Here is a 27,152-nt window from a genome sequence, read left to right as displayed (position 1 = left end):
ACTCACTCGTGGCCTGGATGGCCAGCTGTGATAGGGAGTGTACACCCATGTGCCTCTTTGCAGAGCCATGTAATGCCGTGTTGTGTACAAACGCCCCCAATTCCCCCACGAAACAAGGTAGCTGCAAGGAGGGAGTAACTCCAACACGAGTTATGTTTCTGGCTTTTCTCTGTAGTCTCAGGGCACATGGCATACCCTTGTTTTTTTAATGGCTTCTCCATTGCCAGCAGCAGTTTTTACCTCCAGCTCTTTGAACTGGTCCTTTGTAATGACCCCCCAGTTGCACTCCGTTTCTTCCATGACTCCTTTTTTCCAAGCCATTGCAATCCACCGTGACTTCGTTACGGCCTTTAAGGTTCTCCACCCCTCTCCCACACTCGCACGTTATGATGCTTCCTCCCACTGCACCTCATTATATTTCTTAATTTCCCAAATTTGCTTCCTGGAAATATAAAACCTTTGCACGGAAAGAATTAGAGGAGTTTGGGAAGGGAAAGCCTTTCAGCTTGCACTGAACCTCTCTCCTGAGGTCAAGCAAAGATTGTCCCCAGTTAGAATTTCCTAATTCTAGGAAAAGACCCAGAATGATGCAACTCCCACTAGTCACCTTGGGAGACTGCTCCACTGCACAAGCCACCTCCCAGCCAGGAAGTTTTCCTCCATATACCACCCATATTTCCATTTAATACTAGTTATGCCTCCCTATACACCCCTAAATAATTGTTCTCTCACTTTGATGCTAGAGATTGGCTTAAACCCTGAGCATAACATTTTATTGCCCTTCTAAAACTTTTATTTTACTCTTATAAACTTCCCCGTATTCTTTTTATCCATAAAGAAGATCTGTCTTCTCTTTGTACCAGGCTAAACTCTTCTTTGGAGCAGCACTTCCTGTGACTATGTTCCACATTTCCTGCCCCCTTCCTTTTGTATTACAAGACAAGAAAATAGACGTTCCTGCTGCCTGCTGCCCACATCAGTTGTTATTTTAATGCTGCATGAAGAGCTTGATTTTCAAATATATCTAGGTCCTTCAAGATGCAGGTAGGTGACATCAGTGGTAGTTCGGCACAGATAAAAATTGATATGGTCAGATGGTGAATGTTATGCTTGGAGGACCAACTGTTCTAGGCCATGACTGTGATCTCCTTTGGGTTTAATTTAGAAGTGTACCCCTGAAGAGATCAGAGTCTGTGAGAGGCAAGGAAGATGAGAGCACAGGTACACAGGACTTCAAAGCAGTCTCCTGAGCCATCGACTCCAATCCCCCATGTTCACAGGTCATTGTTAACCAGAGGAATCCCTAGATATCACCTTCACCCACTACCACTAGGAGCAAGAGCCTAAACCTAAAAAAGCCAAGGTGACAAGGGAACTGCCGATGCCCTCCAACAGCAAGGAATTAGTTACCATATGCTCAGAAGATCCAGGGAAGAAAGGACTAGGTCCTGTGCTACATAAGAAGCCAAGAACTTTCCTCCCACCCCCAAGTCTGGGCCAGTTTGACCCAAGGGAAAAATTAGTTTCTGACCCCAAATTTGGCAAGCTGTGCGACTCTGAGCAGAAGAGCAAGAGGCTCTAAGCCAGAAACCTCTGGCCTTCTGATACCAGGAGGAACACCTCAAGCAAACCCCCCAGCTTCAGCTATGGCCAACATCCCAATGGAAGGTGGAAAAACCCACCAGAAGCCAATATCATTTGTGATGCGGGAAAAGAAATCTTTCCCGTCCCTAAGTGGTGACCAGAAAAGCCCTGAGGCATAGGATCACTGCACACTTCCCCTGCTATGGAGAGTGCTGGCAGTTTTGGATACCAGGGAGGGGGCAGAGGGGGAAGAGATAACCCAATAACCCAGCTGGCAGGGATCGAGGGCATGGGCAAGAGATTGAGCTGCTGTGACAAAAAGGAAGGGTCAGATCTTTTTTTATGCTCCTGCAGCAGGCTCACCTTTCAGAGCTTGGGCTGAATCCCAGGCTTGAGATCCTGCTGTTTTGATTGATGGAGCCCACCTACCAATCAGGAGGCAGCAAGAGAAATAACATCATGCCCCTTTCCTGAGGGGAGGGGGAGAAGAGCTCCTCTGGACCTGATTGAAGACTGCAAACTTTCAGGTCTGGCAGACTTCAGGGGCGGAGCCTGGAGCGTCTAAAAGGAGCTGGGCACGAGGGGCAGATGCGTCGGGGACAGAGCAGAGGAGAGGAGAGCTGCTCAGCAGGGAGAAGCAGTAGCCCAGGAAGAGCCCCTGAAGACTTCCATCAGCGGGCAGCATGGCACGGCTCCAGCGCTTAGGCTCTCAGTGCGCAGCACGGCACATGGCATCCAGACCCTGGGAGCTGCACGAGGCGGCTCAGGTCTGCAACCTCTGGCGTGCGGCCAGAGACAGTGCACAGGCCGGTGCGTGGAGCAGGATCTTTGGAGCCCCTGGGGCGGCTCAGGTCCTCAACCCCCAGAGCGAGGCTGGATGCTCGGTGCAGGAAGCGCTGCCCGGAGGGTGAGAGACCCTGGGAGCCGCTTGAGGTGGCTCGGGTCTAAGCTGCTGACACAGGGCAGCAGCTCAGTGCAGACGACGCTGCCCAGAGGGTCCAGGAACAGACCGAGCCCCGGTGCTGCACAAGGCTGTTCAGGCCTCCAACCCCTAGCACAAGGCAAAGCGCCTACGGCATACAGTGGTGCATGTGGCCCTAAGCCAGGACAGCGGCAGCGGAGTCAGGCGGCAGGAAAACCCGGCGGGGAACAGAGCTTGACCTGCAGAACAAGAGGCTATCCTCCAGGACTGCGGAGTAATAAGTTACTCTGGAGAGAGGGTCCCCACAGGAGAGGGACCCCCCGAGGTCTGCTAAGGGGCACCACGTGGGCTGCTCCTGGGTGACAGCGGGGGAGCTTAGGAGTCTTTGGGGTCTTCCTCTCCTTTTTCTTTCCCCCCACCTCCTTTCCTGTAGTGGTACCTTGGGAGTGGGGCCCCTGCCCTGCAGGGCACCCACGTAGTCTAAGGACTGCTGATTATATTTGCGGACTGTGCCTTACAGTTTATGTGAATAATGTGAAGTAATAGTCTGTATATGAATAGAGTTATAAGGTTGCCCAAGCAATATGCTTTGGTCTGGTTTGTCTTATTGTTCAGCTGTATTTTAAAATAACTCTGTGTGTGTGTGTGTGTAAACCCTATATATTATAGGGTTTATTGTTTTGTAAATTTGTACATATATACACACACACACACACACACACACACACACGTACACACATACACAGATTATATATATATGTCCTTACCCTGTAATGGTTTTGTTGTAATAATTAATCTATACAGTTAAGTAATTGATTGACTGGACCTGACTCTATAGGGGACGGAGGCGGTCGCTGGGCTGTTGTGTCCCTCTACAGCACACTGCCCTGCCAATAATTCCCTCAATTGGAGAGGGAAGTACAAACCTGTGTACACCTGGGCTACACTCCCAAGAAAGGAATTGCAAGGTTGGGACTGGGGCCAAATGCTTGGGTAGGCGCCAAAGACGATCTCCAAGTGGTGACCCTGGGTGTTAAAGACAAGCAGAGGGGGACGTTGCCAGCAGTAACTGAGAACAGCGGGAGTGGAGAGGAGCGTGGGAGTTCAGTCTTGGCCACCGGTGGTTGGTGTGTTATCCAAGAAGCAGCACGGCAGAGACGGGGCCCGGTGGCACATGCTGCAAGCCTGCATAGACAGGCGGTCTCACCACCGACCTTGCCTTTCCTTCCCCACTGCATCATGTGCCACAATGTGCTGTACGCTCTATGGGGTCGGGATGCATCTGGCTCTGTACAGCACCTGGGCCAATAAAATACAGTCAGTACAATATAAGAAAATGAAGAGATATTGGATGTGCCAAATTATGAGAAGCAGGTTTGAACCCTGACCCCAACTCCTCCCCACCAAGATATTCTCTTTCTTCCTCCTTCTCCCCAGGTCTCTCACAACAGGTTTTATGTCTCTGGATATTTGGATATTTCTAACTGGTCCAACCCCATTTCATCTCTTCTCCATATTCGCAGCTCCTTCCAGTTAAGCATCTCCTAGAAATCTCCTCAACACGCTGCTCACCTCCCTCGATGAGAAGTAGCAACCTTTTTCCAAAAGACAAGAGGCATCACACTTTTTGCATCTCACCCCCATTCAGCTGGAGCAGGAGCTCAATAGAGCTGAAATTTCTCCCCCAGCAACAGTATTTCACAGTCCCAGCATAAAGCCAAAAGCAGACATCCATTTTTAATACATGTCATCTCAGTAGCAGTATCACTCCAACCAACAAGGTCTGAACCTCTACCGGGTGAGTGCTGGTGACCTCCAAACAACTAAAAATAACTGAGCAGAGAAAAGCCAGACACCCCAGGCACCAGAAACCAGCTCTAATTAAAATCTATGAAAGGTGCAATTGCAGCTTCCCTCCAGCTAAACACCGCGAGAAGGCCCATCGTTGCTGCAGGTGTTCTCCGTCACTCACAGTAATGGTGTCAGGCCCTTCCAAATCACTCCTGAAGCCATTAAATAAAGCCCCATGGCTCTTGCTGGGCCCATCCCTCCCATTTGATATGCTGCCATCCGCGTTATCCCTTGTTTATAGGTTTTTGCCAACTTTCACTGCAGACTATTTGAATTAATTTTCAGTCCGGGTGTTTGCAAGACGCTGCTTCGCTAATGCCCAAGCACATGACATCTGCCTCACCATCCTCTACTTCCTTTTTTTCCCCCCTTTTGTTGTCACTATCCAAAAATAAACCTCCTAGCCATCAAGTTCGTTTGGCAGAGAGAGTCCTTTGTAAGCCCCAAAGCTGCTGACTGGCTCTGGCTTTGTTATTTTTGAGATGCAACGTGATTATTTTGCTCTTAATAGGTGTTGATATTAGCCTTCGAGGATGGGAATTGTCGGGATCAACGTTTCCTTCCAGCTGGTCTTCCAGTCCTCCCCCAGCTGGCTGGGATTTGCAGAAACACACTACTGTGCACTCCATCCCCAGACCTAGCAGCTCTCAATTCAAAGGGTTCCCCATTCTTTCCTCATTGTCGTGCTGGTCCCTTGAAGCCGTTGCATGCTGACCCAGAGTGGCTTTTCCTGGGGCTGGATTCTCTGCTTTCCGCGTCATAAAACTTTCCCTCCAAGTAACTTAGGAATCTCTTTGATTGCACGTGTTTGGCTGTATCAGTTACTGAACAGATGTCTGGGCTGCTCAAGACCTCGGGAGTACTGCATCCTTCAGAACTGGGACACAACGTTTTCATTCTTGCTCCCCCAGCCCCAGCCTGGGATCTGCTGCAGGTGCTGACTGCGCTTTCTACTGACACATTTAATTCCTTGTATCTGCAGCCACGGCATTTCACCACCATCCTGCTGGAACGTCAAGTGGTTTTTCACAAAGAGTTCAGTGCAAGACACGGGGCGTTTGTACACGTCACGTTTTTTGCCCTTTCTTACACTGCGATGGTGTGACTGTTTGCACGAGCAGGTTTTCCGGACACTTTAAAAGTCTTTCTGGTGCATTAACGTGAAACTCCTCAGATGTAGTTTAGTTTGGCTCGCTATATCAGCCACGTACTTCCTTCCTTGCATGACTGCATAGGGCTGCTGTGCTGTTGAATAGATGCCTTGCACAGTGAGGCCAGAGCAGAAGTCCAGATCCTTCATACACTTGCTTTGCTGGTCCTCTGGTTTGACCTCCGGCTCTGGCTTCTGGTTTAACTCCCAGCATACCCTGCGTCTCTAGCTCCAGCTTCTGATCCCGATTGGGCGCACAGGTCTGGAGCTCCACTCTCTCATTACGCTTTGCTCCACCTCGGAGCTGGCTGCTTTTCAGTATTGAGCAAAGTGATACTGAGCCACCCACATCTAAATCACTCGCGGTGGTTCAGCATCTGACCGGTTGGTAGGATTCAGACACCGAGATGCCTTTGGGCATCTGGGCCCTTGTTTATTCACTGTTTTGGGTTCTTGCGGGGTACTTGAGGATGGTAGGATGTTCGTCTGATTCTCATTTATGTGAATGCCCCTTGACAGAGTGAGTGTTAAAGTATTTCAGGGGCTAGAACTGCGTAAAAGGGGGTTTCAATCAGCATATACATTAGTGACCAGTCTGTACCAGCAGCCAGAGGACAGGGGCAATGCAGCTCACTAGAGTCCTTCCATCTCCTCAGGATGGACCAAGGCTACCCAGACTAGTTGCAACAGGCACAAACAACCAATTAGTTCACAGCCCTAATGAATTACCCCTTCTCACAGCTCCAGAATGACATTTCCAGCTAACAGGCCCTGAAGAAATCCCTGCCCTCATGGGGGTTTCTTGCTTTAAGCCAGCGAGTGAGCAAGAATTGCTACTAAGCACAGGACCCAGCATCTGGCTGGTGTTGAAGTCGGTCTGTTTTTCGTCTTGAATCCTAGCGGGGAGGACGATGCCAAGGCCTCCTGCACAGACCCCTGTGATGAACAATCATCTGGAAAAAGCTTCTCTATAAACCAAAGAGTCTGAGCATCTCACCATCACTAGCCTCATGGCACCTAAAGAGGTAGCATGGCACTGTTTTCCCCATTAAAGAGGGGAAACCGAGGCACAGAGACGCTAAGCATCTTGCCCAAAGTCAAATGCAGAGTCGGTGGCAAGGATGAACTAGGGGTCCCCCATCTCCCAGGCCAGCATCCAAATGGCTGCACTCTCCTCTTTCAGTTCAGATGAATTTTGGGGGGGAAAAATGCTAAGAAACATTGCACCGTATTTTCTCATGCACGATGCATGTCTTTTCTCTCACAATTTTGCCTTTTAAAAACAAGACACATATTTTATTTGGTGTACATCTGAAGAAATATGGTACGCCCCTGCTGCTTCATTTGAATGAATTCATTAAGATTCACCCTAGCTTTCCTTTTTCTTTTGGCCCTGTTGTTCTTGTTGTTTAAGATTTCTATTGCAGCTGCAACCCGACTCCTCCTTTGCAACAGGGTGCCCACTGTGCCCGGCATTTTGCAAGCCCTTGGTGATGCACAGTGCCATGCCGCAAGGAGCTCACAGTAAGATAAGAGTCCGCTTAAATCACCGTGAAACGTTTTGCCTGTGGAGGTGGGGAACGCTACTGAGGAACAGACCAATAGGAAGAGATCCAGAATCCTGAGAAAAAAACAGACATAAGATAATGAGACAATACTCGGCTTTGATACTCATAGCTACTGACCAGAGCAAAATAACCTGAAACACGAGTATTCGGGGGGAGCGATAAGCTAGAGGCCAAGGTTAGCAAGCGCAAAACAATAACACCGAGAGCCTTCAGGCTGACGGCGCTCAACGAGATATTGCTTTGCCCCGTCACATAGCAGCCAAAGCAACCAGTGCTGTTTTGAACTAGCCAGCAGCACTAAAATGACCTCTTGATGGAAATGAGTCCAGGCAACATCACGGCGCTCCCCCTGCCCGATGTCTCAGGACATTTAACAGGTCGCTGCAGTCCAGCGTGCGCGAGGCTGGAAGAGGTGGCACAGTGCTACAGCGGCACCAGGCGCCAACAGGATGCAGAACAAAGGACAGTCGTTCCTCCCCCCAAAAAACTTTTTACTCTTTTCCTGAACGGCCCTTTCCTTGCCCTCTCCCTCCTTCAGGCTAACGATACCAGAGGCGGAGGTGGCAATGTACCCCCAGCGTGTCACCGACATTCATCTCCCGGTGCTACAGCCAACTCCACGCCAAGGAAGGCCCCATCCACAAGAACGCCCCATGCCCGGAGGCGATTGGGACCTGGTTTAGACTAACCCCAGGCAAGAGGCAAGGATGCTGGTCAGACGGGAAGCTGCTCTGAAGACCTAGCTGGGATGCTGTCCTCCTCATCCTTGACAAGGTGCTGCTCAATCTCAGGGTTTGTGCGACTCATCTTTAACCCTAAATGACCAGTGACAAAGTCACTTCCTTTGCCCTCCAGCTGGCTAGGAAGTCTCACCTCTCCCTCCAGGATTGGCATGGGACCCGAGGGGCCATCTGTTTATTGCCTACAAGCTCAAATACTCCAGTTAACTATATGCTTGGACTTGCATACAGGCAGTGAAGAGGCCCTCTTTGTACCACCTGCCATCAAGAGGACAGACTTCTACAAGCATAGGCTCCTCCGGTCCAAGCCCGTCTTGGCTTCCCACTCCGCTTCCATTACCAGTTCAAGTCCTAGGTCCTTCAAAACCATCACAAGGTCACAGCTGAGTTTACATCACAGCCCACATCTCTATCCTATATTGCCAAGACAGCTGCGCACCTCTGGCACGATGCAGTTCACACAAACCAGGACAGAGCACATGGGATCAGAGGTTACGGGTTTGCAGCTGAGCGGATCTGACTGGAGCAAGCTCCCAGCAGACTGGCACCGAGCCCACCTGCTGCAAAACCCTTCTCCCCCAACATAACCACAGCGGTCAGGATCAATGCGCGGAAATGCATTAATTGAATGTGAATCAATAAAAACAAACTGGAAGGGGAAGAATAAAGCAAGTGCCAGCTATTGCCAAGGATGGGAGAAGAGAAAAGACACCATGAGGTCCCCTTGGAAACCTCTCTAAGTCATGATGATGACTTAGCTGAACAGTAGCTACGAAGGGGACACGAGGCAACAGAGAACGCTCATTGGAGTGGATCAGAAGCCACGGCTTTGTGGTTTCATGCCACAAGGTGAAAGCTCCCCTAAGATGGCTGTGGTAGAAACATCACTGTGTGCGTGTGACCTTTACACAAAGCCTTACCCACCTTGCCGGAGAGAAGTGTGGCCCACTGTAAGGCACAGGGCAGCCCCTGGGAATGAATTAACCCATCTTTTCAGTAGCCAGGTTCTAGGAAACTGCAGGGGTAACTTTAATGTGGAAGGACATACCCCAACTTGAATCTCTCCAGGGCTAAAACCCCCGGTGCCGTGAAAAGAACATGACGTTTATGGTGACCGTGTCACCAGGACTTCTGATTTACATCTCTTTGCTTCTGAAACTGCTCACAATGTGGCTAGGACACTGGCTTCAACCAGCTTAATGGAAGAGGTCTTGGCAGCAGCAATTGGGTTTGACTTGTGGGTTTGTGCACGTGCTGCTCTCCACGTACGGACCAAATCCAAATCAGACCACGTGGCGAGAGCCCGTGAATGGGACAACAGCAGGCTCCTCTCCGCGTGCCCAGTGTCTTTAGGGCAGAGTCCATCTCTGCGCTCTATGTTTGCACAACATCCGGCCCCGTGCCCTGGCACACAACTGGGTCTCCTAGGCACTTCCCGACAGGTAAGTAAATCACAACAAGAATAAGCAATCGGTGCCCAAGTTGCAGAGCCTCTGCAGCTGCCCTTGAGCGACTTCCCACCGTGAGCTGGACAGTGTGCTGTTGGGAGTTTTTTCAGCTGACACTTTCCTTTCAATCTCATCCCCTTGATGCCTCATCAGCACCACCCACAGCCGCCGCCGCCGCCTCCTCCCCCCTCTTCTTGGGTTTACCGTACATCCTTCACATACTCATGGTCGCTTCTTGCCCTTGGAGGCTTAATAATGGATCCGACAGATGCTCTTTCCATTGAACTCTGCCCCAATCTCTAGGGTGGGTTTAGTTTTACTTGAGCCTCTGTTTTCCTCTACAGTCTGCTGCAAAACCGCGAACGCTGCCGGGCTAATAAACGTGTAGGATGCAAAAGCCCTAACCGATTCCCTCCCTCTATTGACAGCTGCCTCAAGAGTTCCCAATTGACTAGAGACTCAGGGCTGCCTAGACTACAACTTAATGACATAGAGGCTGGGAAGACAAGGGAAGCATTTTAAATTACAGAATCGAGATGGCTGCGGGGAGGGGCAGAAAGAAAGAGTAACTGGAATCCAGTTAGAAACTAAGTAAATAGCATTACATGAGCGGGTGCCTGTTGGGGACTGGCCTCTAGGGCCACTTTAGTGCGTGGAAGTTGCAATTAATTTACAAAAGTCATTTGGCATTAAAACCCCTCCGGGTGGACCCTGGACCATATGCGACAACAGCAAGCGAGGGGCATGGCTCTCTATTATTTTCTCATTGAGAGCCAGTTGCATCTTGGTACTGGAACAACTTCAGCTCCAAGCTGTTCCCTGTGGGCTGGTGGGAGAGGGGGAAGAGCGAGAGGAAGGCAGCGAGAGAGAAGGGGGGCGTGGGTGGGAAGGAACTCCAGAGGGGGAGGCACATTTTGAAAGAGAGGTAGCAGAAATTAACCTTGGAAAGCATTCAAATTAGGCTGTGTAATAAGAGAACCACTTCTCTGGGTAAATTTGTTAGGATTAGGTCTAACTGAGCTGTTGAGGAGAATTCAGCGTGGCTCCCAGCCAAGGCAAAATGAGGCTCCTGGCTTCATCCACTGCAGGAGAGTCCAGGCTAATGGCTTTGGTTCAAACTTTGATAGGAAAAAAATCCAGGAACAAAGACACTAATTCTTCCAAAAGCCCCCAAATCTCAGTTTATACATTTCTGTTTATGTTCATTCATAATGGATACACACAGCTGTTCTTATCATTCATATTCAAATTCCATATGCATCTTTATTATTTATAACTTCAGCTTCAAAATATACATGGAAGAAAAATGCTCAAGGCAAAACTTCTACCACCAACACCTCAGAAAGCCCTCGTGTCTTATCAGGATGGTGTGCTGCTCCGGGGGTTTAAGTCAGGCACTACGTGTACTTGGTGCCGGGCTCGTGCTAGAAAGCAGTTGTGGTGGGCAGGCTGGCCCCCCTCCCCCTCGCACGCCTTGCTTCTCAGCCAAGAGATTTCCATTTCTCAGGGACCCATTCAGGGCTTTCCCATCAAAAGCTCTTCCTTTTCAGTCACAGCTTTGGCCCACCGCCATGAATCTGTCCTTTGAAGGTCCTTCCACCATGTCCGACCTGTAGTCGTTCCCAGTGGTTCCAATAAGGCTTTGTTGGAATATTATCAAGGAAAGGGGCCTCAGCGTCGGCTCTCTCCCGTTCCCTGCATGAGTCCTCTGCGCTCTTTTGGCTTCTCCCGAGCAGCAGAAGGTTTATGTTTGCCATCAAGGCGATGGCTGTAGGTACTTTCCACAGTCGATGAAGGCTGGTTTACGAGGCTGTCGTGCAGACCACCCTCCTCTACTGTGGTGAAACCTGGACCATCTGCCAATGCCACATTAGGACCCTCAAGAACTTTCACCAGCGGTGCTTGCATCAAATCCTAGGGATCAAGTGGGAGGACCGCCGGACCAGCGCGAGCGTCCTCCACGAAGCTGCGTTCACCAGCATTGAAGCCTTGCTCTTGAGAAATCAAGTCCGATGGACAAGCCACTGCATCTGGATGTCCAAGAACTGCCTCCCTTGCTAGATTCGCTGTTCCCAGCTCTCCGTTGGCCAACGCTCAAAGGGCGGCCAAAGGAAATGGTACAAAGACATGTTCAAGGTTGCCCTCAAGTATGGAGGCATCGATACCAGTGGCTGGGAGGAACAAGCTGATGACTGTTCGGTGTGGCACCACCTGGTCCACCAAGGTGTGCACCACTTTGAGGCCCAACAACTCAATACTGAGGTGGAACGGCGGTGGCAGAGGAAGGAGAAGGAGACCAACCTGGGGCTGCGAATCCCACTCCCCCGCGCAACATGCCCCCATCACCAAAGAATATGGGCATCCAGAATCAGGCTCCTCAGTCGCCTGAGGACCCATCAAGCCTGACAGATGTCAGCCTCGACTTGGAGGGACTGCCGACGATGACTAGGTTCTTTCCACAGTGACATGCAAAGACAATTTCCCTGGCCCAGAAAGCTTGCAATCCAGAGACCCGTTTCATACTGAAGACCTCTTGTGATACGAGCTCCATCCCAGACCCTGGTTCAATCCTGCGCTTCAGGTGACTCTAAAGGCTCATGCAAAACAGTATGCATGTACTCTCGGGATTATGCAGGCAGCCTCCGAAGCTCCTCCGCCTTGACCGGGTGTGTGATGGCTTCCCTGACATGAAAATGCAGGTCAGGCAGGAGATGCTGGGCCTTCTGCTTTATTTGCATGGATCTTTCCTCAAGCTAACACACGGAGAAGGGGCTGTGCTGCTTTTAGGCACTCTGGAAGTGGGGGAATCAAGGCAACAGAGAGAGGAAACCCACATTTGGTCTCTGGAAAGGCTCTGGGGTCCCTTTGGAAGCCCACCTGCCTTGGGGCTGGAAGGTATTTGCACTGCACAATTGTGCCGTGCAGGATCTCTCACCACGTGGGGAAGGCAGACATTGGAGCCACAGAGACCACATGAGGTTAAACACAGGGTGTCCTGAAGGAACAGACAGCAACAGCCCGAGAGCTCTGCAAGGTGTAGACAGATGGGGAAAGGACTTGACAAAAGCAAAAACGTGGACTTTGTGCCAGCAGCAATTGCAGTTCCCACCCCCCAGGCCCCCAAAGTGCTGCAGCACACCGAAAAACGACAGGTTTGAAGCTTGGGAATGTTTTCAGAGTCGAGCAGAGCGGTGAGGTAACCCTCGGAGGGGCAGAGTCTGCGCCGGTCGGCAGGAGGAGGTCTGGAACACGTTCAGGGGCTCAGGGTACAATCACTGGCAGAGAGGCAAGCAGGCATCACCTTACAGGGGCCAAGAGGAGCAAGGGTATCCTCTGGGTGAGGCCCACGCTATTGAATAACAGAGCTCGCTGCAGCTCACAAAGGGAAGTGTGTTTGGAAAGAATGCAAGGCGTCTGAAAGGAGCACGACTGCAAGTACCAGAGGCTCTCGCTGCCCCGGAGCCTGGCATAACTAACCCACGTGGGCCGGGAACCTGGCAAGACTCGTTTCTTTAGGAGAGAGCATTTGGGGACTCTGCTGAAAGATGGATGGAAAGTGGAGGAAGTTCCTCGCAGAGCTCTGGCTGGGACATTGCCTGCGGTTCGGGTCTCCGACAATGGCCTCACACACAGCTCCGCTCCTTGCTGCTCCCCACCGGGCTCCGCTTTGCAGCAGCCCTGTCCTCAGCTGCTCGCAGGGTCTTGGCTCACTTCTCTGCTCCCATCACCTCTTCCCAACCCCGACCTTCTACTCACCCATCTGGCCATTGCTGTGTTTTCTTCTGCCTCCACTTCCCATCTGCAATATCAGCTTCGGCCTCAGCGGGTGGCACCCCAGCTGGATAAAAAAAACCAGGGGTGTGGGGGGGGAGTTCAGCATGGCCCTGGTCACTGAAACTGGGAGGGAAGCTGATGGGCTGCAGGCCTGAATACAGCTTCGCGGTGATGGCGTTGCTCTCTGCGGTGGTTAATCCCCCTCCGAGGGGATCGAGGCACCACCAAACTCCCCCACGGCTGTAGAAAGTGCTGGTCTGCAGAACTGCTGAGAACTTGTTATAAGGGGAAGTTTCCTGAATTCCTGCCTCCAGCTGTCCGGACAGAAAATTTTGGCTAATTTGTGGGATTTTTTTTAGAATGAATGCAGACGGCATCTCTGCAAAAGCCCCAACAAATGGTTCCCTTCATTATTCCAATTTTCCAGAAGTTTTAAATTAAAAACCAAACAACAGCATGTGCCCGCCCATGGAGAAGCGGTGCTTTTACTTCACTTGCACTTCCCTTTTTCAGAAAATTTCTCTTATCTCTCTTTTCAGCTTTCATCCCCCTCAGATCACTCCCCACTCTTGCTAGCACCATTTCTGCTCTTCTCCTGTCCTCGGGGCTCCCGTGCTAAAGACCAAAAGAAAATAAAAAAGCGCTTAAAACTCAATATTTGGCAGAAGGCTTGCATTTTTTTTAGTATTTGCAACCATGTCCCGGGGGACTGTCCTTACAGAAGTATCCAAGCACGCTAGATGAAGCTCATTAGTAGGAAATAGCTGTTAAAAATGACAACAAACAGTTATGGGGGAATATTTAAAATTGCCATCACTAGGCTTCAGAGTTAACTCCTGCTGAGAACGAGGGGCAGTTCAAATCTAAAAAGCACTTTGTGCTCTTGGTTCAGGTGGAGGATCCAGGAACAGTTGGTACCAGAGCGACTGGCTTTTGCATCCATTCTTATTATTAAAAGGATGGTATTAAATGAGGCAGAAAACAGCCGTCTAAGGCCGGATGAAAGCGCAGCGTGCATTAGCAGTGGCTCTCGGCATTACGCCTAGTAGCCCTCAGCCTGACGAAGGGGATTTATACCGAAAGCTTGCAAAGAAGAATTTTTCCAGCCATTTGAGTTGGTCTAATAAAAGATATTGGATCTACCCAAAGGCACACAAATTTCTCTGTCCTTAGACCAACACGGCTACAACCCACATCCCTGTAGCAGGTATGTACTCATTAGAGGGGGTCTGTCTCAAGTCAGTGATTTTCCTTCTTCAAAAAGGCTCTCTACCTGTCAAATTCTAGAAAAGGCAATATTTCACTGCCCCCCACCTGGCTTCTGTTGCTTAAGGAATTAAAGATTTATTTTAAAAGGATTTGTCCGCTGACCTGGGAGTTTTCACATAAACAGCAACACCCAGGAGCGTAAATGAAATAAGTACTTGTAATAAATGGTTATGTCCACCCAGTGTTCCCCAGTCCCCACCTGACCATCACCCCCATCCTCCAGCAAGTGCTCAGACAGGGCTCGTCTCCAAAGGAGTTAAACGAATTGTGGGAAACGATGGACACTTTTTGCCCTGCCCCAACTTCCCTGGAGCAGCACAACTGGGATTTGCTGCTGCGGGGAGGAGCTGAGTCCCCTCTCCTGCTGATTGAAGAGGGATGGAGAACCCACCACAGCCTTTTCAGCGGAGGGGGGCTCTTCTTTCGCCTTCCTCCGAGCGCCGCACGAGGATGAAAACTGCTCTCCGCAGCCAGCGTCTCATCCCGTATTTACATACCGCTGCAAATTGAATTCTCCTCGTCTCTCACATGCCCTACATCCTCCTATCTCCATCCCCTCCATCGTCTCCTGCTGTGCATTCCTGCAGCCGCCCGCAGCAGCTCCATATGTTTGGAATATCCTCTAATCGTTGGCTCATGTCTCCCAGCCCGAGCCAGGAGGAAAACATCAGCTCGGACGACGGGAGATGATCCAACGGTGTCCAGTTGAGGGGCGGCTCTGCCTGTCAGTTGTTTGCCAGCTCCTTTGTTCTCTGCTTGCAAAGCAGGTGGTTTCTGGGGTGGGGGGGAAAGGGGGAACTGAGAAGGTCTTGCCGGTCCAGGTGGTTGCCGAGTTGAGAGACTGGTGGTGAAAACCCTAGCTATGCTGTCAGGAGCCCTCCCAGCCTCTGCCCGGAGGGATCGAGGAACCGCTGAGAAAAGGCCGGCACAGCCCCGACCGAGCAGGAGGCCAGAGCATGCTTGCATCCCCCCCAAAAGCCACCTCCGCAGAGCTCAATCCTCTCCCTACTTCCCCACAGAGAGCCATTCACCCTCCGTGCGTCTAACCCCAATAACATCTGGCTGATCAAGAAGGCATTGTTATCCGCAGACACCTCGGGACAACTTCATTCAGCAGCCCCAAGAGCTTTGTATCCACAAAGCGGTGGTCGAAGGCTTAGAGCAGCCAGCGGGTGCCCGGTGGGCAAGTGATCCACAGGGACCCGACCCTCCTTTCCCCGCGATCTCTCGCTCACGTGATCCACCAGCTACGTGCCCAGGGCCAGGGCACAGCAGCCTCGCGAGACCCTGAGTTTGGTCAGGGTTGAAGAGCAGTTTTCACTAATTGGGAAAGCCAATTCCCGGGAAGGGGACACCAGGCTGGCATAGATGGAGTCAGGGAGGGTTATGCCCAGGGTGTGGGACTTGGGGCTGGATTGCACACAGCGAGGATGAGACAGGATAAAAGCGTGGAAGACAAAGACACTGATAACTAGGAGGGAGAAGGGACTAGCACCGGGGGCCGAGTCTTGGGGCTCTTCCCTCTGAAGAGAGCTGCAACTATCCTGGCACTGTCTCATGAGTGGGGATGGGACGAAGGGATGCCACATGCCCCACTCTCGTCTTCCTGCTCCCTCTCCTGCCTGCCCCTTGCCACCCTGCTTCCTTCGTGCCCCCCAGACATTCTCCCTAGGGCACCCCTTCTACACAAGGGAAGCAAAGGCAGAAAGGCCCTTCCTTATTTATTCTAAGCTACACCGGTGCCTTGCAGGATACCCACATCGACGGAGGTCTAACTCTCTCAGGACTGGGGTGCCAGGATGAGAGAAGGGCACACCCATGGCTCCTGGGAGATGGGCATTATAGCTTGTCCCCCAATTAACTTTTGTTCTGAGCATCCATGGGCATGATCCAGCCTGTGAGGTTGGCCCCGTGCCATTCATCCAGAAGAGCTCGACATCCCCTGTCCTACAGCCCATCTCTCTAGAGTCCTACAGGCAGGACCGGGCCAGATCACACTGCCCTGCCCCATGGTCCCCGTCTCCTGCACCGGGAGCAGTGCAGTGATGGGGGTGGACTACTTAACCAGGAATAGTCACATTTATATGGTCCAGGAGGCACTGTGCCCACAGCAGCATGCCGCATTTCAACACTGCTGCCCAGAGAAGTGAATGGCTTTACTATGCCCCAAGGAGGTGGTGACACCCCAATGCCATGTCTCCCATACCTATGACCCATGACAAGAGAAGGAAGCTGCTGAACTTATGATGAGTTGGGCTTCCCATAAGAAGATGCTCAACAAGACCAACTCCGCTCCAGGTGGGCTCTCCACATACCGAGCCCAGCTGGGCTCTACAGCTTCACTTGCTCAAAAAGCAAAGGGCTGCTTCATCTGGAGGCAGCCAAGGCTGCTTGGGGATGCACCCGGGGGAGGCTGGAGAGATGGAAATACAGATAACCCAGACGTCTTTCCTTTAATTAACAAACCCACAGAATCCTGGAAGCAATAAATCCAGAAATCAGATGACAAAGCCAAACATGGCAACAGATCCCCCCCAGGGACATCTCCTGCTCGGATGAGAGTTTGGAGGGAGGAGGAGCCTGCGGGCTGGGCTGAGGAATACAGACGCCACCCCCCTTGCAATCCCCCTGGGCAATTCCCACCCACGGGAAGGCTCCTGTTAGCAATTAGGATGCCTAAGGGGCCCCTCCAAGGTGGCTGGGCTAAAAAGGGAAGGTGACTCAAACTGACCTGCCTACTCATAATTAATGACTCCTATAGTGCCCTAGGTGTGCACAGAGCTTTCCTAGTCAACAACTTCCATTTTGGTAGGTCCTGGGGACACTTTCGGAGTTTCTTCTGCAGCTGCAGGTGACTAGCAAATGCTCTGTCCATGCTGGTGCTGATGGGAAGCAGGCAGAGAGGAGGGCTGGGGGCACAGCGAGGGCTCACAAGGGCACTGGTTGTGATGTGCCCCCAGGAAGAGGAGCTTGGACCACATGGAGAAGGTGCTATACCAGCCAGGCCTCCCTGTTATTCTCGCTCCACCTGGGACAGAGAACTGTTGGGCAGCTTCGAGGAGGACTTCCCACCAAACAGTCACCTCCCTGCCAGAAGAATAACACTTGGGAAGTGGTTGAACAAGACCCACTCCACCCATATAGTCCTCGGGCTTCAGCTGAAAACAAAGCCAAGCCTTTTGCCAACTCCTAGTGCTTCTCGAGAGGGAGCGGCTTACCTAAAAACCTGCACTGCCCAGACAGTCCGTGCCACGGCCTGTTCAAAACAAGTCACTTGAATCCACCTTGTATTGCTTCTTGAAAGAGCAAAGCTCAGTCCCAGGTGCTGGAGGTGCGCAGAAGAGCCTGAGCCTGGTGCCCCCCGGGGCTTACACTCGGAGACAGAGGGATGGCAGCAAGAGAAGAAAGGGCTGGCCCCCACGGTAAAAACCCATCAGCTTCACCAGGATCAGTCAGGCCGGAGATGCTCAAAGAGGGGACAACTGTAATCAAGAAGAGGACCAAACTTTCAAAGGTCACATGCCTTAAAGCAGCCCCCCAAGACCCTGTGCCATGGCCGCTCCCTGCTGTTTGGAAGTTAAGGCCTCTTTGCTGCTATGAGCTTGCAACCAGAATATTCCTTTCCTCATGTTGGGAATGTCCCCATCTACTCCCCGGAGGGCCGTTCCCCTGGGGCCCAGCCGTCAGACAGGCTCCCACCTAAACCACCAGGACCTTCCCAACCATCTGCTCTGCAAGGTGCTGACCAGTGTGGCTAATTATCATATCCCAACAACGAGGCATGCAGAAGACTCAAGATCCAGATACATGCTCTCTTGCTCTGCACCCAGTTCGCCCACACTATAGCCCACCGTGTCACCCGTTCCCTCCTCTCCTGGTTACGTCCATAGACTGTGCCTCTAGCCACTAGCCAGGCTCCCTCCAAGCTCGACAGGTCCTTCTCTCTACCTTGCCCTCATCATTCAGTTCTCAAATCAACACTGGCACTTTCTTGAATGCTCCCTCCCATTTGTCAGCATTTCCTGCAGCGAGGAGCCAGGAACGCGGCGTGGGATTTCAGCTGCCTGCCGCATACACCGTGACCAGCACAAGCCCCCACCCCTTTGCGGCATGGAAAGGTTGCTCTTCCCATCCACTGGGAAGCAAAGAGCTCGTGTCCTGGAAGCACAGGCGAGGTGGGAAGGGCTTTCAGCATGCTACGCTCTGCAATAAAAATTGTGCCGAGTTGTGTGCGCCGTGTCTACCTGCCCGTGCCCCCCGAGCAGAGCCTGCAATGGAAGGCAGTATCGTGGAAGCGACCCTTCCCTACCCATGATCGAGGCCTCTGCAAACAGCCCAGCACCACCACGGCTCTGCCTAACTTTTGCTGCCACGTCCTTCTGCAGACCCCGGTCAGACTGGTTGACAGCCTGGGGAGAGAGAGGGAAACCATTGAGACTTCTCTGTCTCTCTTTGGGCAAACAGGGCCCTGCCTGTTGGCATTGGATGCCTTTCAAATGCTCAGCTGCTCTGTTCTGAAGAGCTGGGGAGGCCTGCAAGGGCTCATCTGTCAGAGCCGGGGTGGGGAGCAAGTAGTGGCCCAGTAGGTCCTCTGGGAGACGAACAGGTTGGGATCAGGCAGCCCCTGGGAAACCAAGCACCAAATAAAAGAGCAAAGTAACCCCCTCCTTCCTTGGCATCTGAGTGCGGAGGGGGAAAGAGGATGCGCTGTCCTCCAACTAAGTCAGGGGCTGGACCGGGAACGAGACCACCAACCCGCAGGCTGCCACAGCTCTTCTCCCACCTGCCAAAGGCACCAGGGCTTTCTTCCGTTTATCAAGGAACCCAAGTGCTCAAGCCTGAGCTACGTTTAACCTAGGAGAGGAGAGCAGCACATTGCGGGACAGCAGCAAGGCATGCATTTCCCTGCCGCACTGGGGCTTGGCACAGTTGGGATCATTAGAGCCGGACTGGTTCATATCCAAATTTCCCTGCTCCCACGAGTTGGAAATCCACCTGGATTTCCCTGCCAGACAAGCAGGGGAATACCACAGCATTATGGCAGGAGAAACACGAGTTGTTCCCAGAGCCGAAGTGCCAGCTCTGCTCTTCCATGTCCCAGCTCCTGCCCGTACCCCGCTTGCCACCCGATTAACATATGCGCCCGCCCACGAGTTGCACGCGCCTCGTTACAGAACGCCACTCTGCTCCATTGCCGACACGGGTCATTCCTGGTGCTGGTTTCAGGCTCCAAATCCTTCTCGAGCCCTACATCCCCCCCATCTTCATAAAGCCGGCTCCTTCCATTCCTCCGAAAACCAGCAACACGGATACATCAAACAGTCCTTCCACCTGCAGCTTCCCTCTAGCTTTCCCCTTGAAGCCACCCTCAGACTTCAACTCTTCCATCCAGACCTATTCAGCTTACTTAGGTCTTTTCTAAGGCAGGGACCTTCCTTTCCTGGCTCTCCTTCCAATCTGTGCTGACTTTTTTCCATCGTCCTCAGTTGCCAACCTGGGCCTCCATGTAAACTGCCCCCTCGTTTGAAGCGGAAGACACCTCCGCCCCGTTTCACGAAGCCGTCGTCGGCAGCTCAGTGCTCTCGGGGGGAAGCCGAGAGCCAGCAACACGAGCAAAGGGCCACCAATAGAAGAGGCTAAAATACAAAATTGAACAAATGAGTCACAATCAAATTAGAGGGAGGAAAAATCCAGCTCTGTGCAATCACCTGCAAGGCAGGCAGGCAGGGCACTGCTCCTTACCTGCCTTGGCAGTGCATCGCCACTTCAAAAGGGAACGTGAAGATACCATCGAGGCGGCTAGGTACGGTTCTGAGAAAGAGCTTAATGGGGAGCCAGATTGGTACAGATAAGGGAACGTGTGAACTCCAAGGTTTAAATTAACTAATCACTTTTGATGATGCCGATAGGCTGCAGGGGATGGGAAAGAATGATTTATGAGGAGGGATTAAATAAACTAATTGGGCCAGCCTCAGCGCTTAGGACCTTTCAAAGGAGAGCAGAGAGCTTGCCGGCAAACAGACTGGCATGCAAGCCCACGCCGGCCTCTCAGCAGGACTCAGAAGGGGTTTAGGCAACCTGCATTCATACAAATGCATCTTTGCCTCTCTGGCAGGCACATGCTGCCAGGTGCGATGCATACGGAGATGACCCAGCGTGCATGCGTGTGCACGGCCAGACGGGCATCTCCAGCTGCAACCCCTGCTCTCTGTGCAGACTGGTGGCAGCATGCCCCTGGCCATGCACGGATGTCGGTGGGTTTGGTTATGTCAAGCCTCGTCGTGACCTAGCAGTGCTTTTTAATCCCTGCCGTTTTCAATTCGCACAGTTCCTTACTGGAGTCTACCCCAGAGAAAAGATCTGCAAAGGGCTTGGTCTCGAGTTGCATCGCTTTGGAAGCCTTGCCTAAGTTTCGCTCTGAGCTCAGCTCCAGCTGGTTACGTTGCATGGCAGGTCTATCCCGCACCTTTCTGCTCCCAGGCACCAGGATCAATACTCGGGTGATGGGCTTTGGGAGCCAGAATCCTTCAGATCTTTGACCCTGGTGGCTCTCACATGCCTTTCACAGCGGATTTTGATGGTCAGGTCAGATGTTCATGTCTGCTCACGGTGGTCTTAGGACTCCCTGTCCTACCCCATTCCTCTTTTCTGGCCTGTTTTCTCATTCTCTTACAACCAAGGGACCTATTTTTTTCCCTTCTGGAGCTGGATGTTGATATTCAGACTCTACACCAGAAGCAAAACGCCACCCAGCCTCCCTTAAGCATACCACAAAGGCCAACTTTTTGGCATTGCAGGTTGCCTTGTGGTCACCCAGCCATCCCCTGAGGCCCACGATGACCACCATCGCCTCCATGCTGCCCAACCTCACTTCTAAGCACATCAGTGCTATCGGTGCAATAGCCAGACAAAAGGACAGAGGAAGCCCTTCTCTCTTCTCATCCTACTTGATCCCAATGCCTTCAGATTCATGTTGTTCAAGCTGGAAAAGCCTTGGCTTGGCAGACAAAAAATTTGAGGTCCCCCTATTTATCTTTCGTCCTTTGATGCCACCACCTTGAGACCTTCAAAACAGCTCCTAATTCCCCTTCTTCCTGCAGAACGTGGCAGGCTGCGCTCCCGTTTATAGCCCGTCTCCACGTAGGGTGCCTCCAAGCTTTCCTCCCTGGGCTACAAAAAGGGGCTGACGCCTGCTTGCTGCACTGACAGTTTTATTGCAGCAATAAATTACCAGCCGAGTTGCATAGAAGTCTAAATGCCTCTTGTCTTGTAGATGCTTTTCCTATTAGCAGATCATTTTTATTGTTCTCAGACAATGGGCTGTTGTCGTTAGAATGTAAATCCTGGGCACATGCTCTGCTTTGTTCTGCCGGGCGTTCGCTCACTCCCCGTCCATCACTTTTATGGTTGTGGGACCGCGCGCTCTTGTACCACCTTCTGCAGAAGTGTCCCCCTTCATTCCCTGCCGCTCCAGTAAAAGGAAGCAACTGCCACCTCTCCGCCAACCTCATCAGCTAGGACAGCGTTGAATTCATCCTCACACACCGCACTGACTCCCGACTCCCTGCTCTCATGGATGAGAAGCTGCAGCAGCCTCAGTCTTTTGCCCCGTTACGGGGGGCTCATTTGCAGGGGTCCTAGGAGCACTGGAGGTAGACAACGAGCCTCCTTGAGGCTTGCAGCCCAGACAGTTGGTTACTTCTTGGGCTGAGATGAAAGCACCATTGAGCAGGGCCTGGCCGTTGTCCCTGCCCCATGACATGTCAGGCCTCTGATCCATGGTGCACAAAGGCATTGTGGACGGCTTCCTACAGGCAGTTGCAAGCTGCCCCTCTCATGGGCATTGTCCCAGTCCCAACCCATGCTAGCTCATACTGATTAGGAGCAGGAGACGCCATTCCCAAATTCAGCCCCTTCTGCCCAAATTGCAGGTTCGAGTTGCACCTGCTCTCCTAGCAGAGAGATGCCCCAGACTGGAGTTGAGCAAGACGAGGCTGGGGCCGTTTGAGTTCCCCTCCACTTATAGCACAAGTTGCCCTGCTGATCACAGTCAAAGCCAGAGGCTTTGGAAGCTGATCTTTGGAAGAAGACCTGGGGCCAGGGCCTCTGGTCCAACACCTTACCTTGGTGCAGGTGGCCCGAAAGGCTGGTTTCATTCCCAGCACCGTCACCGTGTTCCCTGTTAAACAAAAGGCCAGGTACAGGAGTGGGTAATGCGATTTTCATCAGGGATTGCGAGCATGACTGTGTTATTTACACAGTCAGAGTTACCATGAAACCAGCTGTTTTCATGTTAAAATGGAAATTTAATCGAGTAACAAGCAGGGGTTGCTGTGGCTGTGGTGTGTGCTCTAAACTCCAAAGCACCCACACACGAGCCTATTTAATTTGGAGGTGTTAAAAAAGCCCCCGCATGTTGAGAACGCAGCACTGGCTGTGCTCTGCACCACAAGCCTCATTTGGAAAGCAGGGTCCCACAACCACCCTGCCCCTCCTGTTATACAGAACTGGATTCCTAGAACATCTCCCTCTTTCCTGGTCTCTGCCTGCCTCCTGTTTTCCCCTGGAGGATGGGACATAAGCCAATGTTGGGCAGGCAGCGACACTCCCCAGGTCCATTTGGAAAAGAGACCACTTATCACTGTTGCAATGGAAGGGGGGATAAATTCCAGATCTTGCCAGAGCCGCTTCTCCTTCCATGTGAACAAGCTCTCATAGTGCAGCCTGATGTTTTTGCTATGAGTCTTGTTAGAAGAGCAGGACTTCTTCATATAGGTAGTCCTGCTCACGGGTTGCCCTACTTGTGATTAACACCAGTCTTTGCATGCACCTCTCAGGTCCTTCATCAGCAGCTTGTGCTGCATCCTTTACCTAGAAAGGAACCCCATCTTAAGACCCAGGAAACTGCAAGGCTCTTCCAAAGACTGCATAGCCTAATCTGGGACACACAACCATCCAAGATTTGACTGCTGCCATCCCTGGCCTTTGGAGCCGCACCCAAGAGGTGCTGCGTTGTCTTCAGTCCTTTCCCGAAGAGCTTGCTTTCTAACTTGGTAAGCATCAGATGAAGGATGGTGGCAAGAAAGATGAGGCTACCATCTGCAGTTTGCATACATGAAACTTTAAAAAGCAGCTACAACAAAGCCTACCTGTTGGCCCATTTCAGGGCCTTGTTAGACCTTATTCTGTAAGCTGAACAAAATGTTAATCAGCTTAGTGTTCGACTTAGAGGAGCAGTCACGTAGCAGGGCAAAAACCCTGCTTTGGCTATTCTTCTCCTGAACAGCTGTGACTTGCCACGAGGCTTGGCGAGGAGGGGCAGGACTAGGAGAAGGACCCGCTTGCTGCTCCCGCCCAGCAGAGAGCAGGCCCACCACTGTAGCAGTTGCAGCAGGTATCTCTGGTCTCGAGGAGGCAGCCCTGGAGCTCCAAGAGACCTGATCCTTTTTTCTTCGGTGCTTAGGTGGCACCTGCCCCCCACATCACTGCCAACGGGAGCAGAACCAGTCTGGGCAACAGCAGGAGGCATCGGGGCTGCTCGGTGCACTGGAGCTGCAGTGCTCGCTCTGCCCGACATTCCCGGGGGGCAAGGCACCATGCCCAGCCCCAATGTGCACCAGCATTCCCGCTCACCCAGAGTCAGGAGGGGCCACTGCATTATAGGATAGTGGAGGACTTCAACTTGAACAGAATAGCTATGGAAAGTGTCCAGACAGTAGTGGAACAGGAACAAAATTAGGCAGATTGGAGATAATTCTGCCCTGGAGTGGCGTAACTTGAAAATGAATAACAAGTCCTTTAAGCCACTTAAAAGCTGTTAATGTGCAGCCAAGCCAGGGGTTAAGAGCTCCAGAAGCCACCTCAATTTACTGTGTAGCAAGGCCCTCAGGCACTCCATTACTACTCATGCCATCCCATCTCTGGTAGGCTGCAGAAGATTGCTTCTTGAGAAAGGTCTCAGCCTTAAAGCACTGGTTTGGGAAATCAGGCCAGACTGGCTTCCTACTGGAATTCTCTCCAGCTGGCAAAGGGAGGCGTGGGGGGTGGGGGATGGATACGGGATGCTTGGGGGAAATGAAATTCAGGCTCCTGCTCTTTTTTTTCTTCTTTAATTCATGCCACTATTTATCAGGCTCCAAGAGTCCCGCATTAATCCTTTAAAGTCCACCTGCCTGTCCTTGCTACAAGAATGGACATCACCAGTTGGCCGCTCCCCTCCCAGTCTGAAGGTCATAGTGCAGCCAGAGTTACACCGGGCAGCCGGAGTCGCACCGTGGGGGCAGAGCAAAACTGAAGAGCAGACAAAGGAACGCGGATGCTCTCCCCCAGCTCCTTGGGGAGGGAGGCAGGGAAGTTGTCCTGTGGCCGAATGACAAAGGGGCTGGCGCCCTGAGCTGTCCTCTTCCTTCCCCCAGCGCCGAGCTAATCCCAACGCACTTTGCACTGCCTTCCCTTCAAGCCCCTCTCCATACCTTAAAGCACCGCATGGGAAATACAGGCGTTTTCTTGCTAAGAGACAGGACCAGCTGGCAACGCCTGGCTTGCACATCCTCCCAGGAGCGTCTAGGAGCGAGATGCAGCTAGGGCAGGAGTGTGGCTCCATGGACCAAGCCCTACCAGGTGCCTACAGGCACAGGCAGGCGCCGTTGGAGAGCCTGTTCTTATTCAGAAACCAGAACTGCCGTTTGCCTCGATTTCTCCGCTCCCAGCCCATGCTCTGGTGCCCACTACCTGAAGTCTGTTGCCCAGGTAACAGAAGGACACAACATTTACACAGAGCCAGAAGCAAGAATAAAAAATAATAATTTAAAAAATAAAAAAAAATCACGTGGAAAGTTGGTGGAAACAGGCCCTGCAAGTCTGCTCAAGGGGATGAAACACTCCCGTTCCCCAACCCTCCCGTCCTAGCCGGGGATGCGGCTATCGGTGTGGGAAAGCCTCCCGTGGTAGAGACAGAGCGGGGACCGTGCATGCCGGCGGGGGCCTGGGACTCTGGCCTAACCACAGGGCAGACTTGGGCGGCTGAGCATGGATATAAAGAATTCCTGAGGGAGCTGGAGGGTGAAGGGGGAGCCGGCCCCAGCGCAGGCAGGAGGCAGGTGTTCTCCCTCAGCTCATCAATCCCTCCTCTGTTCCTCCTCTACCTTCCAGAGACTAATTTGCTGGCGGGGCCCCGGCGGTGGGGCCGTCTGGAAAGCTGCTGACGAGCTGGTTTACAGAGGAATAACTTCATTGGTGAAACATCCCAACTTCCGCCAGAGAAAAAGGGGATTAGCCTTGAAAGGGAGCAGTCTGTGTGCAGAGCAGGGGAACTCCTGGGGCCGAGCTAAACCCCTTTTGTGTGAAGACACTGCATTTCCTAATTGAGGCCTAAACATTCCCATTCTGCGCGGAGTTTCTATTCTCCGGCGGCACATGGGTTTCACAGTCCTTCATTCATTACCGCTCCTTTATTTATTTATTTTTTTTATTAAATGGCACCAGGAATCACAGGACTTGGTCAAGCATGGGGGATGCCAGCTCCCGAGACACTGCAGAGCAAGCGGCTCAGTGCTATAGAAACCCAGTGATGAGAAGCCAGCAACGGGGGGTGGCTGACGGAGATGGCAGGAGGGCTTGGGACAGGCACAAGGGAACAGTGACCACAGACAATGGAAGAGCCGAGGGACCGGGGCAGAATGAGACACAGCAGTCTGGCAACCAGAGGCAGGGGGCCATATCAGCAGCAGGCATTGCCTCTTCCTCCAGGGAGCAGACCCGTGTATAAAAACACCTCCCCAACTTAGGACCAGCATAGGACCCCTACTGAACAAGGAGGAGCAATTAGTGACAGAGAGTGGGGACAAGGCTGAGCTATTCAATGAGTATTTGCCCCAGTGTTCCCCGAGATAAGACTCCTAATGGGCTCTTAGACAGGCATCAGAGGGACACCAACTCAACTACTGTCATCGCTGACTTGGTGCAGAGTCACTTGGATGGACTGGATGTGTTCAAGTCAGCAGGCCCGGATGAGCTGCATCCAAGAGTACTGAAGGAATTGGCTGGTGTCATAGCAGAACCACTGGCACGGCTGTTTGAGTGCTCGTGGCACTCGGGTCAAGTCCCGGAGGACTGGAAAAGGGCCAATGTGGTCCCTATTTTCAAGAAGGGGAGGAAGGAGGATCCGAGTAATTATAGGCCAGTCAGTCTCACCTCCATCCTTGGAAAGGTCTTTGAACAGATTATGAAGGATCATATATCTGTGGGAGTCCAGCAGGAAAAACAATGCAGCAGGGCAACCAGCATGGATTCATAGCAGGTAGATCATGCCTGACCAATCTGGTTTCATTTTATGACAGGGTCACAAAATGCTTGGACGCAAGAGTAGAGGTGGATGTCGTTTTCTTGAACTTTAGCGAGGCCTTCAATACAGTATCTCATCCTATTCTCCTAAGTAAATTAAGAGGCTGTGACAGATGTGTACATGGTCCAGTGGGTGGCAAATTGGCTTAGTGGTCACACCCAGAGAGTGGTAGTAGATGGATCAGTATCAACCTGGAAGGATGTGGGTAGTGGGGTCCCGCAGGGTTCGGTCCTTGGACCTGTGCTCTTCAATGTCTTCATCAGTGACTTGGATGTGGGTGTGAAGTGTACTCTGTCCAAGTTTGAGGACGATACTAAGTTGTGGGGTGAAGGGCACACTCCGGAGGGTAGGGAACGATTGCAGGTGGACCTAGACAGGCTGGAAAAGTGGGCAGCACACAATAGGATGCAGTACAACAAGGATGTGCAGTGTGCTGCACCTAGGGTGCAAAAATATCTAGCACACCTACTGGCTGGGCAGTGACCCTCTCGGCAGCCCAGAAG

General features: G+C 52.0%; 1 long non-coding RNA gene across 2 annotated transcripts in view; it reads right to left on the bottom strand.

Moving 5' to 3' along the window:
• LOC102574342 (uncharacterized) overlaps positions 1-27,152 on the bottom strand; it is a 77,552-nt gene that overhangs the window by 18,217 nt on the left and 32,183 nt on the right. Inside the window, exon 4 of one of the 2 annotated variants that reach the window (XR_009463536.1) lies at positions 13,020-17,788. This is a non-coding gene — a long non-coding RNA (uncharacterized LOC102574342). Of the gene's footprint in view, positions 1-10,438; positions 17,789-27,152 lie in introns of those variants that run through there. The other variant, XR_002087296.2, reaches the window with a different exon arrangement.

The sequence above is a fragment of the Alligator mississippiensis genome, chromosome 7, assembly GCF_030867095.1.
Source record: "Alligator mississippiensis isolate rAllMis1 chromosome 7, rAllMis1, whole genome shotgun sequence".
In the NCBI taxonomy this organism is placed as follows: Eukaryota; Metazoa; Chordata; order Crocodylia; family Alligatoridae; genus Alligator; species Alligator mississippiensis.
This window is presented reverse-complemented; position numbering and strand designations above follow the sequence as displayed.